This window comes from Quercus suber, unplaced genomic scaffold (genome assembly GCF_002906115.3).
Source record: "Quercus suber isolate HL8 unplaced genomic scaffold, Cork oak 2.0 scaffold_393, whole genome shotgun sequence".
Taxonomy (NCBI): Eukaryota; Viridiplantae; Streptophyta; class Magnoliopsida; order Fagales; family Fagaceae; genus Quercus; species Quercus suber.
The window spans coordinates 250833-269015 of NW_027069845.1; the positions used below are offsets into that span (position 1 = coordinate 250833).

Here is an 18183-nt window from a genome sequence, read left to right on the forward strand (position 1 = left end):
TAAAAAAATAGGAAGAAGAAAGACTCACGTAAAAAATAAAAAATAAAAAAAAATAAAAAAAAAACCGGTTTTTTCTTTTTTATTTGCTTTCATATGTGCCTAAAATTTTCATTCTATCTTATTCTTTTGTTATGTTTAGAATTGATTTTCTTTTAAGTATTTGGATTAATCTCTATATTTTGATAGTGTTTTTGTGGGTTTGGTTTTTGGGTTGAAATTTCTAATAATTATTTTATATTGTATATGGCGAATGAAGCATCTCTATTTTTTGGAGAAAAATCAAAACTGTAACCTATGTCTTTCAGTCCAAGGAGTGGTAAATTTTTATTTGGTATATTATATATGAATTTTTTGAATTTGAAGGGTTTTGTTTGGTTTTGAAATAGAATTTGGGGATTCTATAACATTTGGAAGCTTCAAGTTTTTGGGTTTTTGGTATTTGCGTCTCAGTAAGTTGATGATAAGAACAGAGAAATGGAATTCGAATATCTAGCTAGATTCGAGGTCAGCTGGTCCTCCAGAAGAAGAGAGATTAAAACAAAGAGAAATAAGGAAGAAACTGAAAAGAACTGAATTAAGAGAATGCTTATTCCATGCCTCAGTACAGCCCTGGTATCTTGGTTATATATCCTTCCCGCCTACTAACTAACTTTGAATTGATCTAACTGACTAATGCCAGCTGTACTACTAGCAATTACAATCAGTTACTACTAACAATTACAATCAGTTAACACTACAATCCGTACCAACCTTTTCCCATTCTCAATTACATCCATTGCACTTGATATAATCCTAACAATACCCTCCCCTTTTAAAACACCTTGCCCACAAGGTGTGGAAACTGTTGTTGCAGCAAGTATAGGCTCTCCCAGGTGGCATCTTCCACTCTCTCACCTTGCCATTGAACTAAGACCTGAGTAACAGACCTGTTCCTTAGATGATGAGCCCTCTCTTGCAACACAGCAACAGGTTCAGGCTTGAGAATGCCCTCAGAATCCACAAGTGGTAAGGAAGGCAAGGGCACCACATGTTGACCCAATCTTTGCTTTAAGCAAGAAACATGAAATGTGGGATGAAGTCTTGATTCAGGTGGTAAGTCCAATTTGTAAGAGACAGGACCAATCCTCTGCAGTATCTGAAAAGGACCATAGAATCTAGGTGATAGTTTCCCCAGACGTTTCTGTCTCAAAGACATCTGTTTGTAAGGGTGCAGCTTAAGATAAACCCAATCTCCAACTTCAAAGTCTCTCATAGTCCTATGCTTATCAGTAGTAACCTTCATTCTCACCTGAGCAGCCACCAAGTTTTGCTTCAGTAATGCAATCAATTGTTGTCTATCTCTCAAATGCTCCTCTACACTCTCCACCTTTGTAGTGCCAGGAATGTAATCCAGTAGTCTTGGTGGAGGAAAACTATACAATGCCTCAAAGGGAGTCATCTTAAGAGAGACATGAAAATTGGTATTGAACCAAAATTCTGCCAAGGGTAACCACTCCACCCAAGATTGTGGTTTGTCTGCAACAAAGGCCCTTAAGTAATGCTCCAAACTCTTGTTAACTACCTTTGTTTGGCCATCTGTTTGGGGGTGATAGGCAGTAGACATAGCAAGTTGAAACCCTTGAAGCCTCATCAACTCTTGCCAAAAATGTGAAGTAAAGATTGGATCTCTGTCACTTACAATGGTGGCAGGTAAACCATGCAATTTAAAGACATATTGCATATAAAGTTGGGCTACTTTAGCTGCAGTGTAAGGGTGTGATAAGGGTACAAAGTGAACAAACTTAGTGAACCTATCCACCACCACTAACACCACATCCTTGAACTGAGATTTAGGGAGGCCTTCAACAAAATCCATACTAACATCCATCCAAGGTTTCTCGGGTATTGGCAAAGGTTGCAGAAGACCAGCTGGGTTACAAGTCTCATATTTCAACCTCTGACAAATATCACACTCTCTTACCAACTTCCTAACATCAGTCCTCAAACCAGGCCAATGGAAGTCCCTTTTCACTCTATGCAAGGTCTTGAGAAAACCTGAGTGACCCCCTAATGGACTGTCATGAACCTGATGCAATACAGCAGTCTTCAAAGCATCACAAGTGCCTAAGTAAACCCTCCATTTGTACAACAACAATCCATTCTACAGAGAGTAACCTTTAGGAACAACTTGTCTTGAACCCAAGGCCTGTATAATGCCTTGCACCTGCTGATCCGTGGCATAGCTTGCCTTGAGATCACTAAGCCAAGTTGGAGAAGGGAATGAGATCATACATACAACACCTTCTTGAGAGTCTAAATCAGTCCCAAGAGTAAGATGATCAGAACCAACCTCAATGGAAGGTGCAGCAGTAGTCAAATCATCCCCAGGGTCAACTTTTCTGGACAATGCATCAGCCACAAGGTTATCTTTACCTTTTTTATATTGAACCACAAAAGCATATCCTAATAACTTGGCAAACCACTTCTGTTAAGTAGGAGTACCAATTTTCTGCTCTAAAAGGTACTTAAGGCTTTGTTGATCAGTTCTCACAATAAAAGGTCTACTAATCAAGTAAGATCTCCACCTCTTGACAGCAACCACCAGAGCTAATAACTCTTTTTCATAGGTAGACAAGTCCAAATTTCGACCCTTGAGGGCTTGGCTATGGAAGGCAATAGGCCTACCTTGCTGCATCAACACTGCTCCCAACCCCTTACCTGAAGCATCACATTCAATGACAAATGGCATATCAAAATTTGGCAAGGCTAGCACAGGTGGTTGAACCATTGCAGCCTTTAACCTCTGAAAAGTTGCTTCAGCCTCTTCAGTCCAAGAAAATGCATCCTTCTTTAACAGGGCAATTAGAGGAGCAGCAATCTGTCCATAGCCTTTAACAAATTTTCTATAGTACCCAGTGAGCCCCAAAAACCCTCTCAAGGACTTGAGATCAGTAGGAGTAGACCACTGTTGCATGGTTGTAGTCTTCTTAGGATCAGTATGAACCCCTGCACTAGTGATGACATGCCCTAAGTATTCCACTTCCTTACAAGCAAATTTGCACTTGGACTTCTTAGCATATAGTTTATGTAAGGCTAACACCTCTAAAACAGATCTCAAATGGTTCACATGCTCAGATAAGGAAGTGTTATATACCAAAATATCATCAAAAAAAACTAAAACAAATTTTCTGAGGTAAGACTTAAAAACCTGGTTCATCAAAGATTGGAAAGTTGATGGAGCATTGGTTAAACCAAATGGCATTACCAAAAACTCATAATGCCCTTCATGTGTTCTAAATGCTGTTTTAGGCACATCCTTCTCCTTCATCCTGATTTGATGGTATCCGGATCTCAGATCAAGCTTGGAAAAAACAGTTGCTCCATTCAACTCATCTAACAGCTCATCAATGACTGGAATTGGAAACTTATCCTTTATAGTAATGTTGTTCAATGCCCTATAGTCAATGCACATCCTCCAACACCCATCTGCTTTCCTCACTAACAACACAGGAGAACCAAAAGGACTAGTGTTGTTTCTGATTGACCCAGTAGCCAACAACTCCCTCACAATGTTTTCAATTTCATTTTTTTGATAGAATGGATATCTATAAGGTCTCTGGCAGACTGGTTGTGAACCTTCCATGAGGGTAATCTGGTGCTCATGACCCCTCATAGGTGGTAAACCTGTAGGAGTCTCAAACACCCTACCAAATTCCTGCAACAAGAACTCTACTTCTGCAGGTACACTCTCCTCCAACACCCCCTCAGCTGCAGAATAAATTTGAAGTAGCAATCCTTTCCTCACTGATCCCTTACGTAACTGATGACAATCTATGAATGAAGTGCCTGAAGAAGGACTTAATCCCTGCAGCAAGACCTGTTGATCTTTGTAATGGAACTTCATAGTTAACAACTGAAAGTCCCATTGTATTATACCCAGGGTACTCAACCATTGAGTGCCCAACACAGCATCATAACCTCCTAAAGTTAGCACATGAAATTGAACACCAAATTCCACTCCTTGTATACACACTGGTACACTACTACAAAAGCCTTGAGTTCTTACCACATTGCCATTAGCCACTTTAACTTCCAAGATTCTTGAGGTATCAATCCTTAACTTCAAACTAGAGACCATTAAGGCATCTAGAAAGTTATAAGTGCTACCTGTGTCCACCAATAACACCAGCCCACTGCCCTTACTCCTACTTCTAACCCTCATAGTGCCCGGTGTAAGAGTCCTAGTTAAATCATATAATGTGATTCCCACATCCTCTTCCAGTTCAATTAGTTTATTACTGCAAAACTCCTCATCTAATTCTGTAATCTGAACTCCAGATTGCACCTTCGATATTATATCAATCCCTTCTAACAGAAACAGTTTAACACTTTTGCACTTATGCCCAGGCCCCCATTTCTCATCACAATTATAACACAACCCCTTCTTTCTCCTATCATCCATTTGAGCAGGAGTAAGTCTCTTAACTGGTACTTTTGGTTTATTGTCTAACAATACATTACTTTTAGGCAAACCAAGAATTGAAGTGTTACCTAGTTCTTGATGATTCCTTGTGCTCTTCCTACTGCTCCACACATATTCTTCTTGAATTTTGGCCAATCCAAAAGCTTCATTCAAGGACTGAGGGTTGAGCATTCTTACAGGTAACCTTATTTCATCCCTTAAACCACTCAGAAAACAACTAAGCTTGTGTAAGGGAGAAAGGCCTTTGACTCTGTTAGATACAGCTTCAAATTCTGCCTTATACACAGCCACTGTGGAAGTTTGCCTCATCCTGGTCAAGACCTCCATAGGATCATCATAGGCACTGGTTCCAAATCACACATGCAATGCTGGTACAAAGGATTCCCTATCCGTGAACACCCTTGCCTCCTCTGCTTCCTGGAACCAAACCAATGCCTCCAAATCCATGTGAAAGGAAGCTATCAATAGCTTCTTTGTAATAGGAGTTTGATAGTACACAAAATACTGATTCGCCTTATAAACCCAATTAGCTGGATCACTACCTGAGAATCGTGGAAAATCCAACCTCACAGACTTGGCAAATGACGAAGTTGAAAAACTTGGAATGGAATTTGATTGCACATTTCTCTGCGGAGGATCTTGATTCACATCTATGGAATTCAATTTTTGTAAAATGATATTGATATTCTGAGTCATTGAATTGATAGTCTGATTCATCTCATTCATTGTCCTGGTGTGAATGCTTTGAATTGTTTGCATTTCTTGGATATCTCTGTTATGATGATCAGAAGAAGTACGAAGAGAAGCAATAGCTTCATTCACTGTATTCATGGCCGCAGCTCTGGTTTCAGTCATGGTAGCACAGGAACGATGCTCTGATACCAATTGATAAGAACAGAGAAATGGAATTCGAATATCTAGCTGGATTCGAGGCCAGCTGGTCCTCCAAAAGAAGAGAGATTAAAACAAAGAGAAATAAGGAAGAAACTGAAAAGAACTGAATTAAGAGAATGCTTATTCCATGCCTCAGTACAGCCCTAGTATCTTGGTTATATATCCTTCCCGCCCACTAACTAACTTTGAATTGATCTAACTGACTAATGCCAGTTGTACTACTAGCAATTACAATCAGTTACTACTAACAATTACAATCAGTTAACACTACAATCCGTACCAACCTTTCCCCATTCTCAATTACATCCATTGCACTTGATATAATCCTAACAGTTGATCTTAATTCTTTACCTTATATGGTTTTGCTTTATTGAGAATTTTTATTTGGGTTCATGTGATTTTTTGTTTTCTTAATTAAAGCTTTGATTTTTGGTTGATTAATTATTTGTTTGGATTAATTTTAATTAATTATTTGTTTGGATTCAACGTAAAAGATAATGGAATTAGGTGTTATAAATTTGATAATGTTCCATGTTTTGAATTGTTTATATGGTATTAACATTTTATAAAAATCTTTCTTACAATCCAATAACATTCTACGTTAGACAACACTTCTAAACTATAGAAAAGCATAGAAGTTAAATATTTCTTCTTATTGTATTTTATTTAATTATGACAGATCTATTTTTTTTTTTAAATGCTAACTAGCAAAATGTCTATAAAATGCATATTATTAACCCAATTTTCTATTTCTAAATTTCTTAGATTTTATTATATCAATCATTTTTTCTTTTAAATTCTTGGTGGGCAAATCAGTCTCTCATTAATTCTTTTACCTTAACGTGATATTAGTTAATTGTCCTTTTATTTAACTACCTCGTGCATCGCACGGATTAGCGACTAGTTATTATTATTATTATTATTCTTATGAGGGAATGATGCGATTATATATTTATTTTGCATAGAAAGAATGCAATAAAGAATGATAAATATATTATTTATAGAATCAATAAATGAATTTATTCCTTCTCAAAAAAAAAATAAATAAATAAAGAATTTATTCATTGGGTTCATAACTTTGGAGGATGCCTTGGGTTCTCAGTTCGGTGCTGATGTTTCATATGCTTGTGATCATATATCTCCTCACTCTTGATGCTGGACATAGCTAGAGTTGTTGGGGCTCGTGGTTCGAATAATTCTGAAAATAGCATCTCAAGTCTTTTCTTCTTCTTAGACTCGTTGTTGGAAAAAATTCTGAAAAAAACTCTCAAGTCCTTTTCTTCTTGCTACGCCCGCTGTTGAAAGAATTCTAAATATAACGTCTCTACATATGAACAAAATATTTTAGTCAAGATTCTCTCTTAAAGTTTATGTGAAAGTTCTTTTCATGGTTCCTCCACAAAGAAATTTCTTCAACAAAAAATGTGTCATCCACTTAAAAATTCCTTTATAGATACAAGACTTTTATTAATGGTGATAATGGAAATCCAAATTTAAGAAATATCTTTTCACTGCAATAGTTTTAGAGCACATGTGGTCTCCGTAACATCAACTCTGAAATTACCTAGTAATACCTGACGATTAAACAAAAGAGTAGCTCTGTGGCTACTTTCCAACTCAACTATGAAGGGTCAAAATCATAGCTACCTAACCTATTTTTGGAACATCCAATTACTGTTGAACTATGTAAAATTTTGGACTGATAAAAAAGAAATATTGGATTTGAGAACAAAATCAATTAAACAGTAAAAATAACTGATAGGTTAATTAAAATTATCAAACAAAAAAGTTTTAATGGAATTGAAGTGTCAATTGAATTGCAAGATTTTTTACAAGTATTTTTTTTATACTATGTTATTTTGATTAAATAACCATGTCTTTCTTCAATCGCCCTTTTATTTAGGGGTTTCTAAATTTTCTTTTAAACTTAAATTATAAAAAATCAATAAATTCTACATTTGAATAAATTTATATATGATGGGCCCAACGAATGCCATTGTCCAAACGAACCCATCAAATACCAACATCCACTCTCTTCCAACATGGACGAGGGAAGAGAAGCCATAAAGAAGAGAATTCAACACCTTGGACGGTTACGAATCAGCCAATAGATCATTGGTAGACCCATCGAAGCCCACATTGAATGATCCCAAAGGTGTTACACAAGAGGCACTTGTGACACCATAAATAGGGTACAACGGCTAGAAGAAAAGGATATATATATATATATATATATGCACCTCAGAACAAAACAAGGTACATACACACATACTGAAACACTAATAAGTTCTCTCAAAATATTATAAGTCACTTAACAAGTAGTACTCACAAAATATTCAACAGAGTTATTTATCAAAAAATATTCAACAAAGTTGATAGCAAAGTAACAACCCACCCCAAAAATGAGAACAGGAGACATAAAAATGGAATATTCAAAGATGAGCAAGAGGATACCAAATAAGAAATAAAAGCAACTACCAAACTTCAAAATTTAGTAATTATAATAATAATAATATAGAGCTAGACGATGCCAAATAAAAAATAAAAGCAACTACAAAACTTCAAAATTTAGTAAATAATAATAATAATAATAGGAATAAATTCATTAATAATAATAATTGGAATAAATTCATTAATTGATTCAATAAATAATATATTTATAATTCTTTATTACATTGTTTCTATGCAAAACAAATATATAATCGCATCATTCCCTCATAATAATAATAATAATAATAATAATGAATTTATTCATTGGGTTCATAACTTTGGAGGATACCCTGGTTTCTCAGTTTGGTGCTTAATTAGGTGCTGATGTTTCATATGCTTGTGATCATATATCTCCTCACTCTTGATGCTGGACATAGCTAGAGTTGTTGCGGCTCGTGGTTGGAATAATTCTGAAAATAGCATCTCAAGTCTTTTCTTCTTCTTAGACTCGTTGTTGGAAAAAATTCTGAAAATAACTCTCAAGTCCTTTTCTTCTTGCTAGGCTCACTGTTGAAAGAATTCTAAATATAACGTCTCTATATATGAACAAAATATTTTAGTCAAGATTCTCTCTTAAAGTTTATGTGAAAGTTCTTCTCATGGTTCTTCCACAAAGAAATTTCTTCAACAAAAAATGTGTCATCCACTTAAAAATTCCTTTATAGATACAAGACTTTTATTAATGGTGATAATGGAAATCCAAATTTAAGAAATATCTGTTCACTGCAATAGTTTTAGAGCACATGTGGTCTCCTTAACATCAACTATGAAATTACCTAGTAACACCTGACGATTAATCAAAAGAGTAGCTTTGTGGCTACTTCTGACTCAACTATGAAGGGTCGAAATCATAGCTACCTAACCTATTTTTGGAACATCCAATTACTGTTGAACTGTGTAAAATTTTGGATTGATAAAAAAGAAATATTGGATTTGAGAACAAAATCAATTAAACAGTAAAAGTAACTGATAGGTTAATTAAAATTATCAAACAGCAAGGTTTTAATGGAATTGAAGTGTCAATTGAATTGCAAGATTTTTTACAATTATTTTTTTTATATTATGTTATTTTGTGTAAATAACCAAGTCTTTCTTCAATCACCCTTTTATTTATGGGTTTGTAAAATTTCTTTTAAACTTAAATAATAAACTCAATAAATTCTACATTTGAATAAATTTATATATGATGGGCCCAACGAATACCATTGTCCAAACAAACCCATCAAATACCATAATCCACTCTCTCCCAGCATGGACAAGGGAAGAGAAGCCACAAAGAAGAGAATTCAATACCTCAGATGGTTACGAATCAGCAAACAGATCGTTGGTAGACACATCAAAGCCCACATTGAATGATCCCAGAGGCGTTAACACCATAAATAGGGTACAACAGCTAGAAGAAAATGATATATATATATATGCATTTCGGAACAAAACAAGGTACATACACGCATACTGAAACACTGATAAGTTCTCTCAAAATATTATAAGTCGCTTAACGCTTAACGAGTTGTACTCACAAAATATTCAACAGAGTTATTTATCAAAAAATATTCAACAAAGTTGATAGCAAAGTAAAAACCCACCCAAAAAATGAGACCAGGAGGCATAAAAATAGAATATTCAAAGATGAGCTAGAGGATACCAAATAAAAAATAAAAGCAACTACCAAACTTCAACATTTAGTAATAATAACAATAATATAGAGCTAGACGATGCCAAATAAAAAATAAAAGCAACTACCAAACTTCAAAATTTCGTAAATAATAATAATAATAGTAATAATAAGAATAATAATAGGAATAAATTCATTAATTGATTCTGTAAATAATATATTTATAATTCCTTATTACATTCATTCTATGCAAAACAAATATATAATCGCATCATTCCCTCATAATAATAATAATAATAATAATAATAATAATAATGAATTTATTCATTGGGTTCATAACTTTGGAGGATACCTTGGGCTCTCAGTTTGGTGCTTAATTAGGTGCTGATGTTTCATATGCTTGTGATCGTATATCTCCTCACTCTTGATGCCGGACATAGCTAGAGATGTTGGGGCTCGTGGTTGGAATAATTCTGAAAATAACATCTCAAGTCTTTTCTTCTTCTTAGACTTGTTGTTGGAAAAATTCTGAAAATAACACTCAATTCCTTTTCTTCTTGCTGGGGTCGCTGTTGAAAGAATTCTATATATAACGTCTCTATATATGAACAAAATATTTTAGTCAAGATTCTCTCTTAAAGTTAATGTGAAAGTTCTTGTCATGGTTCCCCCACAAAGAAATTTCTTCAACAAAAAATGTGTCATCCACTTAAAAACTCCTTTATAGATACAAGACTTTTATTAACGGTGTTAATGGAAATCCAAATTTAAGAAATATCTTTTCACTGCAATAGTTTTAGAGCACATGTGGTCTCCTTAACATCAACTATGAAATTCCCTAGTAACACCTGACGATTAAAAAAAGAGTAGCTCTATGGCTACTTTCTGACTCAACTATGAAGGGTCGAAATCATAGCTACCTAACCTATTTTTGGAACATCCAATTACTGTTGAACTGTGTAAAATTTTGGATTGATAAAAAAGAAATATTGGATTTGAAAACAAAATCAATTAATTAGTAAAAATAACTGATAGGTTAAACTAAATTAACAAACAACAAGGTTTTAATAGAATCGAAGTGTCAATTGAATTGCAAGATTTTTTACAAATATTTTTTTATACTATGTTATTTTGATTAAATAACCATGTCTTTCTTCAATCGCCCTTTTATTTATGGGTTTCTAAATTTTCTTTTAAACTTAAATAATAATAAATCAATAAATTCTACATTTGAATAAATTTATATATGATGGGCCCAATGAATACCATTGTCCAACGAACCCATCAAATCCCATCAACCATTCTCTTCCAGCATGGACAAGGGAAGAGAAGCCACAAAGACGAGAATTCAATGCCTCGGACGGTTACAAATCAACCAACAGATCATTAGTAGACCCATCAAAGCCCACATTGAATGATCCCAGTGGCGTTACAAAAGAGGCACTTATGACACCATAAATTGGGTACAACGGCTAGAAGAAAAGGATATACATATATATATATATATGCACTTCGGAACAAAATAAGGTACATACACACATACTGAAACACTTATAAGTTCTCTCAAAATATTATAAGTCACTTAACAAGTTGTACTCTCAAATATTCAACAGAGTTATTTATCAAAAAATATTCAACAAAGTTGATAGCAAAGTAATAACCCACCCCAGAAATGAGACCAGGGGACATAAAATTGGAATATTCAATGATGAGCTAGAGGATGCCAAATAAAAAATAAAAGCAACTACCAAACTTCAAAATTTAGTAAATAATAATAATAATAATAATAATAGGAATAAATTCATTAATAATAATTGGAATAAATTCATTAATTGATTCTGTAAATAATATATTTATAATTCTTTATTACATTATTTCTATGCAAAAAAAATATATAATCGCATCATTCCCTTATAATAATAATAATAATAATAATGAATATATTCATTGGGTTCATAACTTTGGAGGATACCTTGGGTTCTCAGTTTGGTGCTTAATTAGGTGCTGATGTTTCATATGCTTGTGATCATATATCTCCTCACTCTTGATGCTGGACATAGCTAGAGTTGTTGGGGCTCGTGGTTGGAATAATTCGGAAAATAGCATCTCAAGTCTTTTCTTTTTTTATTATAGATTCTTTTTATTCTAGGTTTTATATTTTATATATTTATTATTTCTCTTCAACATGTAATTATCTTTTCAGTGTTACAATATTTTTTTTTTTTTTTAGAAAGAGTGTTACAATAGTTTAGTTCAAATAAAACTCTATTAGATATATTTTGTTAGCCTCTCCGAAGCTTATCAAATCATTATTATTATCTATATATAATATAATATTGAAGATTAAAAATTAATTATAATTTTTTAAGATACCTCACGTTAGAATTAAAAAAAAAAAAAAAAAAAAAAAAAAAACTTTAGGATTAAGAAAAAAAGAGACTCCTGGTAGGACTTTCTCTTCTATCCTTAAAACCCTAGCAATTACCATCTCAAAGATTAAAAAAATAAGAAGAAGAGACTCACGTGTAAAAAAAATAAAAAATAAAAAAAACTTAGGTTTTTTCTTTTTTATTTGCTTTCATATGTGCTTGAAATTTTCATTCTATCTTATTCTTTTGTTATGTTTAGAATTAATTTTCTTTTAAGTATTTGGGTTAATCTCTATATTTTGATAGTGTTTTTGTGGGTTTGGTTTTTGGGTTGAAATTTCTAATAATTATTTTATATTGTATATGGTAGATGATTCATCTCTATTTTTTGGAGAAAAATAAACTGCAACCTATGTCTTCCAGCCCAAGGAGTGGTAAATTTTTATTTGGTATAATATATATGAATTTTTTGAATTTGAAAGGTTTTGTTTGGTTTTGAAGTAGAATTTGGGGATTCTATAAAATTTGGAAGCTTTAAGTTTTGAGGTTTTTGGTATTTGTATTTCAGTAGGTTAATCTTAATTCTTTACCTTATATGTTTTTGCTTTATTAAGAATTTTTATTTGGGTTCATGTGATTTTTTGTTTTCTTAATTAAAGTTTTAATTTTTGGTTGATTAATTATTTGTTTGGATTCATCGTAAAAGATAATGGAATTAGGTGTTATAAATTTGATAATGTTCCATATTTTGAATTGTTTATATTGTTATTACTACGACTAAGTAAGATTTGTTTATATCTTTGTAGTTTATATCTGTTTTGAGTGTGTGTATATATATAACTTTTGGAAATTTTACTTTATTAATTTAAGAATTGTAAATTACTTTATAGGTTTCAATAACTATGCACCGGCAGTGAGATGTTGACAATATAAGCACATATATATGGTATTAGCATTTTATAAAAATCTTTCTTACAACCCAATAACATTCTACGTTAGACAACACTTATAAACTATAGAAAAGCATAGAAGTTAAATATTTCTTCCCAATGTATTTTATTTAATTATGACAGATCTATTTTTTTTTAAATGCTAACTAGCAAAATGTCTATAATATGCATATTATTAACCCAATTTTTTATTTCTAAATTTCTTAGATTTTATTATATCAATCTTTTTTTCTTTTAAATTCTTGGTGGGCAAATCAATCTCTCATTAATTTTTTTACCTTAACGTGATGTTGGTTAATTGTCCTTTTATTTAACTATCTCGTGCATCGCACGGGTTAGCGACTAGTATTATATATAATAAAATTTGGGTTTAGACGCCGCGGTTGCGCTACGTGGCTTCACCAAATTGCAGAAATTTTATTAAATTTTTAGATTTTAAGGAAAAATATATATATATATATATATATAGTTTTACTTCTCCTATAATTTCTAAATGGATATTAGATTAATTAGGACTTTAATTCATTCTTATCTCTAATTCATTCTTATCATAAAGTAAGTGTATCTCTAAAAAAAAAAAAAAATCATATAGTAAGCGTAAAAAAATTTGAACAGAATCCTATAATTTATAATTCATTCTTATCTCTAATTCATTCTTATCATCAAGTAAGTGTATCTCTATAAAAAAGAATAATAAAACATATGGCAAACGTAAAAAAATTTGAGAAGATTGATCCAAGAATTATTGAAGGACGAAGGCAGGAGAGAAACAAATGCAAGGTAGTACAACGCCCCAACTTCTTCAGAAGTTTGCACTAATTGTAGGTGACATCACAGACACAAACGGAGAAAGAGGTATTATAGTAGAAACTCAAAGTGATGGACTACAAAGAATTATTGATCTACATCCGTCATTTATGGCTATGCAGTATCCAATACTGTTTCCTTTTGGAGAAGATGGTTTCTACATTGGCATTCCTTATTTCAAAAATGAAGGAAGAAGAAAAATAAAGCGAGAAATTATTACAATGAGGGAGTATTACGCATATAGGATTCAACACCGAAGAAATGAAGGACAAACAATTCTCTATGGTGATCGACTCTTCCAACAATTCATAGTTGATGCATATATAGCTATTGAAGAAGAAAGACTAAGGTTTATATGCAAAAAAACAGCCACAATTAAGTGCAGATTTGTACAAGAACGTGCGTGATGCTGTTGTTAGATGTGACAAAAGTCGTAAATCACTTGGTAAAAGAATAGTTCTCCCTACAACTTTTACGGTGGACCAAGATATATGATACAAAACTATCAAGATGCCATGGCAATATGTAGATGGGCATGTAATCCTAATCTATTCATCACGTTCACTACAACGAGACAACAATTGATGATAATGAATATCCAATTTATAGAAGAAGAGATGATGGAAGATTTATACAAAAGGGAGATGTCAAGCTTGAAATGTTATTGACAGGAATGACACATGGAAGAGCTATGATTGCTCAACTTTTATATCATATATAGTTTAATATAAAGCAAAAAACTTTAGTTAATTATATATTCATTATGTTTTTGAGATCATACAAATTTATGATTGCATTTCTTAACTATTACATTGAGGTTGCCACTTAAATATGCTTTAAATGTTTTTTTTTTTTTTTTAATTATTGAATTCAAGGTTTTTCATTTAAATATGCAATTGAGTTTTAATTATGCAAACTCCCTTTATATTTTTCAAGCATCTCCTTTTTTATTAGTTGCATAGTTATCTACAATATTCCATTCAATTAATTTTGGACTTATATATGATTTTTTTAATAAAAACTTAATCTTACACAATATGCATTCATTTGGATATATACCACTGTTAGTTTCTTTAAAAACATTATCCCCTCTCCCTTTGTGTATGTTAAAATAAAAGTATTCTAAAAAAAAAGAGTAAAAGGTTACTTCATTTAAAAAAAAAAAAAAAAAAGATTAAAATATTAGTTTATTTTATTATCTATATAATTTTAATTAATATAAAATTATTATTTTTTATTTTACACATGACTCTTGATTAAGTCATGCATTGCACGGGCATAATACTAGTATATATATATAATCGAAACTTTTGAAGCTCTCACATTTTTTCACATCAGCATTATTTAAAAAAATTATTAAAAAATAAAATAAAACCCTTTTCTAACCAATAACCATTTCTCCCCAAAACAAACCCGATAAAACCTATTTCTCAGTCTCTGTCTCTCCCTCAAATGCAAACTTAGCCCAACTAATATCTCTCTCTGTCGTTCCCCCCACTCTCTTCTACTTGTGACTCTACTACCCAGACAAATTCTATTCTACAAATAAAATAAATAAATAAAAACAAAACCGTCGCATCCACACAAAAAAAAAAACACAGAACCGTGAAACGCCGAGACAGATAGCAATTTGATTTTGAGGGTCCTTCACATTCTCTTTGATTTTCAGGTTGTGGCCTACTTCCTCTCAAAAAGTAATTCTCCTCCGCCATAAACCCGCCGCTGATAGGTTCCTACTCTTTCTCTGATAAAAAAAAAAAAACTTCCTCCACCCATAAACAACACCTCCGATGGGTTCCTTCTTTTTCTCTGATTTTTTTTTTTTAAAACAAATCTAAAAGGTAAATTAGATTTGTTATACGTTTTCAAATTTTACAATTTCAGTTGGCTTTTGTTCTAGATTTAAATTAAAAAATTAGGGCTTAGAAAATAGGATTTTGATGTGACTTATTAAATGTTTTCGTTTATATATATATATATATATTTTTTTTTTTTTTAATTCGTCTCTTTGGATTTAAATCATTCAGCTTCTTTGCAAAGATGAAGTGGAATTTTTCACAATGTAAAGACTCTAATTTCATCACAGCAAAGGTATTAATTTCTTTTTCTAATATTCTCTTCAATTATGGTTTGTTGTCAATTTAGGAATTTTAGTTCATACCCCTTTTCCTCTCTATTTATTGATATGAGTGAAAACCCCTAGAAGATGAAATCCTATTTGAGTATCAATGGTTAGTGATCTTTTAAACTTAATCATGTCACTTTAATTTTCAAGTTTTGTTTTCCCTCTTATCTGTTCTGTTATTCGTAAGGGGGAGTGAAATTGAGGAATTCTATTGGTTTGATCTACTTTTGATTTTTTGGGTTGCTATGGTTGAATGGTCGGCCTTTGGTTCAACGCCCTTAAAAAGGGGTTTTTATCAAATTTTTAATTGTGTAGTTTCGGTATTTGATGTCCTCCACCATTTATGCTCTATTTGTATTAACATGAGACCTTTACTATTATTATTATTATTATTTATTTATTTTTTGGATTTGATAAAAGTTTCTAGGTTATCTCAAGCTTTGGTTTCATGTTTAATCTCTATTTATTTTGTATTTTAGTTTGACCGAATCTTCCTTAAGAATAGCATCTTGATTTTTGAGGAGTTTTGTTTGATTCTTTGTTTGGTTGCAGACCCCAGCTTCTTTTCCAATTTCCTCCTTCAGCAACCCACAGACTATTTTCTGCTTTCTGTTATGCACAGCGAAAGACCAAATCTATATAGTTTAGAAGCTGTCTGCAAATTCCAGCAATAGCAAAGTGAAAAGGAAGAGCTGTTTAAGATAGAAATTATGAGAAAATTTTACTAATGATAGAAGATTTTCTATTGTGATTATTTAATGCAAATTGTTGGCATGGGTTGCAAGGATAAGAAAGCTATGAGTAATGGACACAGACATAAGTTATTAAAACACTAAACAATTGTATCTTTTCGGTGGTTTGCTTATTTAGTTTCAGTGGGTAACTACTTATTATTGTTTATATACACTGTTTACTTTTTGTTTTCTTCTTTCCGTTTTTCTGTTTTTTGTTTTTTTTCCCTCTGCGAGAACAAACCTAGCGAAGGTTATGGACAAAAAACAGAGTACCCTTGACGCTACTGCTATTGGTAATTCTTTTCTTCACAATCATGCTATTGTTTTCTGTTTTTAATTTTTAATTTTTAATTTTTATAATAACAAACATTTATAACTAAGGCATTGAAATATTTCGTGCACACCATGTGTTTGAGAAAATGCCTTGCTTACTCTTGCATTAGTTTGTAGCCACTTTATGGTACTTTTTGTTATGTATCAATCATAAGTTATGACGATACAAAAAATATTTTGTTTGTACCCAATGACCGGAAAAAAATATGTTTGGCCAAGTTGTTGCTGTCTACTTTAAAGGATGAAGACACTCTTAGATGTCAGTTCTGCTAAATAGCCAATGTACTTAATTAGTAGATTTGATTTCAATTGCCAAATTTTCAATTGATATAGAAATATGGAAGGATGGATTGTTGTTCTTTCAAATTTTTTTATAATGAAAGCCTTATGGTCAAAGAACAGTTTTTCAACGTTACTTTCAACTTTCAAGCATTCAAATTTAGATAGGTGCTTGGTAGAACTTTGTTTCTAAGGTATTTAATTCAATGCATTGAACAGTCTTTTTTCTTCTTTTCTTTTTCCAAATAATGTAGTAGCTTGGTATTCGTACTGATATTTTCAATGCTTCGTTCTTTGCTCTCTTTTTATTTTGAAAAAGTTTTTGCTGGGCTGAATGAGTTGTCTACTCTATTAAGGTTACAACTGAGACATTATATAGCACTTACATCCATTCAAACGCCTACATAAAGCTTTACATGAATCATTCTTTTTTTTTCCTTGCTTTAGCCACTTTTTGTATTTGCTAAGATAGAGTAAATTTGTGGTTTGGTAACAGTACTTGCAGCATGCAATGAGAATTACTATAGTTCACAATCGAATGAGTTTTACATAGTTCACAAATGAGTTTCTTTTGGAACATCTGACTCCTCCTGCCAACGGTTTGAAGCCATGTCATATCATGCACAACAATGAAGATGACAATGGGAGAGATATTTTCCAAAGATTATATTGAAATTTTATTGTTTAATAGATTGTGCTGGTTTTTTTTTTCGACCCAATTCTTTTTATGTAAATAATTATATTAGAGGGTACTTGTGTCTGTTTTGTATTCTATATTTGATTGAATTGTAGTTTGGATGAGTCTTTGGGTTTGGAACAGCATATGGAGTTCATACGTAAGCCATTTTGGTCCTTAATTGTATTGTGGAAAAATTTATTGCAAAGAGATAATTAGAGTCAAAATAATTATGTTGCTACTACAATTCTTATAATTCTTTTCAATTAGAGTATGAAATTGAAATTTTTAAATTTTTTTGCCTGTTTGTTGTTGTTGCTTCTAACTACCGGAAAATTTCGTTTATTGTTGTTTTCGTTATCAACTGTTCTATTGCCAGGCTTACAAAAAAAAACACTTATTAAAGCTTTTTTTTTTCTCAATTTATTGGAAATATTGATTAATTCTTA

The 18183-nt window shown here is 32.1% G+C and overlaps 2 long non-coding RNA genes across 2 annotated transcripts; both read left to right on the forward strand.

Moving 5' to 3' along the window:
• The first annotated feature begins 15536 nt into the window (after positions 1 to 15536).
• Positions 15537 to 16634, forward strand: LOC136062228 (uncharacterized). The gene is made up of 2 exons (XR_010624037.1): positions 15537 to 15678; positions 16265 to 16634. It is a non-coding gene; the product is annotated as an uncharacterized LOC136062228 (long non-coding RNA).
• Positions 16635 to 16670: 36 nt separating this feature from the next.
• On the forward strand, positions 16671 to 17877 carry LOC136062227 (uncharacterized). The gene is made up of 2 exons (XR_010624036.1): positions 16671 to 16739; positions 17555 to 17877. It is a non-coding gene; the product is annotated as an uncharacterized LOC136062227 (long non-coding RNA).
• The last annotated feature ends 306 nt before the right edge of the window (positions 17878 to 18183 follow it).